Source organism: Carassius gibelio, chromosome B4 (genome assembly GCF_023724105.1).
Source record: "Carassius gibelio isolate Cgi1373 ecotype wild population from Czech Republic chromosome B4, carGib1.2-hapl.c, whole genome shotgun sequence".
NCBI classification, from domain to species: Eukaryota; Metazoa; Chordata; class Actinopteri; order Cypriniformes; family Cyprinidae; genus Carassius; species Carassius gibelio.
In genome coordinates this window covers 28,056,642-28,058,329 of record NC_068399.1, presented here as the reverse complement: position 1 = coordinate 28,058,329, position 1,688 = coordinate 28,056,642, and positions in this window count along the sequence as shown.

Sequence of the window (1,688 nt, the reverse complement as noted above, 5' to 3'; positions counted from 1 at the left end):
AAAACAGCCCGTGTGGCTGTAGCCCGGGTTTGGGATTTTTTACAGAGCCTAAAAAAATATTTTAGACTGGCGTTGGCTTTCTGTGGGGAAGTGTTGGCTGTTGTGTGTGATTTGGGGGTGTGCTTGTGACTCTTGGCGGCCGGTGGGACTCAGGACCGTGCACAACCGTTTTCGAATCCTTCGGGATTCGGATTCTGGATTTTCCTTCACCTAACCAAGCCGAGTGCCGGGTTCCTATGGACCTCGAGTTCCCTGTACTCACCTGAATTATGCACAAAGGTGCCTACTTACCTGCTGCAAGTGCCTGCTGATCGACATTATTCGCCTAGTACCTGTAAAAAATTAAAAACAACAATACAGTTTATTAGTGTGTGAAAGAAACAATTCATGAAGCATCATACAATGCTGACGGTGGTTATCGGTTGCTATTGGTTGCGAGGTGAGAAGCCCCGCCCTCCTGGCACATAAATGCTGGAGCGAGCTGGGTCAGAGTCATTTTGTCATTGAATTCGCCTGATGAGAACACTGTGGGAAGGTTCGAAACGCGTCGCGACAGACCTGAATGACAAAATTTGAAGACATTTAAAAATAAACAGCCGGCATCATTAGGGTGGTGATGCGTCTGAGCACAATATATGTTTATTCAATTTTTCTTCTCCGTCCATACAGACGTTGAGATGTGTACTTTTAGAGTAATATACCCCTCACCACATCTAAACCTTAACCTACCATCGGTTTTTCTTCACACACCCCTGAGAAAAACAGCCCGTGTGGCTGTAGCCCGGGTTTGGGATTTTTTACAGAGCCTAAAAAAATATTTTAGACTGGCGTTGGCTTTCTGTGGGGAAGTGTTGGCTGTTGTGTGTGATTTGGGGGTGTGCTTGTGACTCTTGGCGGCCGGTGGGACTCAGGACCGTGCACAACCGTTTTCGAATCCTTCGGGATTCGGATTCTGGATTTTCCTTCACCTAACCAAGCCAGTGCCGGGTTCCTATGGACCTCGAGTTCCCTGTACTCACCTGAATTATGCACAAAGGTGCCTACTTACCTGCTGCAAGTGCCTGCTGATCGACATTATTCGCCTAGTACCTGTAAAAAATTAAAAAACAACAATACAGTTTATTAGTGTGTGAAAGAAACAATTCATGAAGCATCATACAATGCTGACGGTGGTTATCGGTTGCTATTGGTTGCGAGGTGAGAAGCCCCGCCCTCCTGGCACATAAATGCTGGAGCGAGCTGGGTCAGAGTCATTTTGTCATTGAATTCGCCTGATGAGAACACTGTGGGAAGGTTCGAAACGCGTCGCGACAGACCTGAATGACAAAATTTGAAGACATTTAAAAATAAACAGCCGGCATCATTAGGGTGGTGATGCGTCTGAGCACAATATATGTTTATTCAATTTTTCTTCTCCGTCCATACAGACGTTGAGATGTGTACTTTTAGAGTAATATACCCCTCACCACATCTAAACCTTAACCTACCATCGGTTTTTCTTCACACACCCCTGAGAAAAACAGCCCGTGTGGCTGTAGCCCGGGTTTGGGATTTTTTACAGAGCCTAAAAAAATATTTTAGACTGGCGTTGGCTTTCTGTGGGGAAGTGTTGGCTGTTGTGTGTGATTTGGGGGTGTGCTTGTGACTCTTGGCGGCCGGTGGGACTCAGGACCGTGCACAACCGTTTT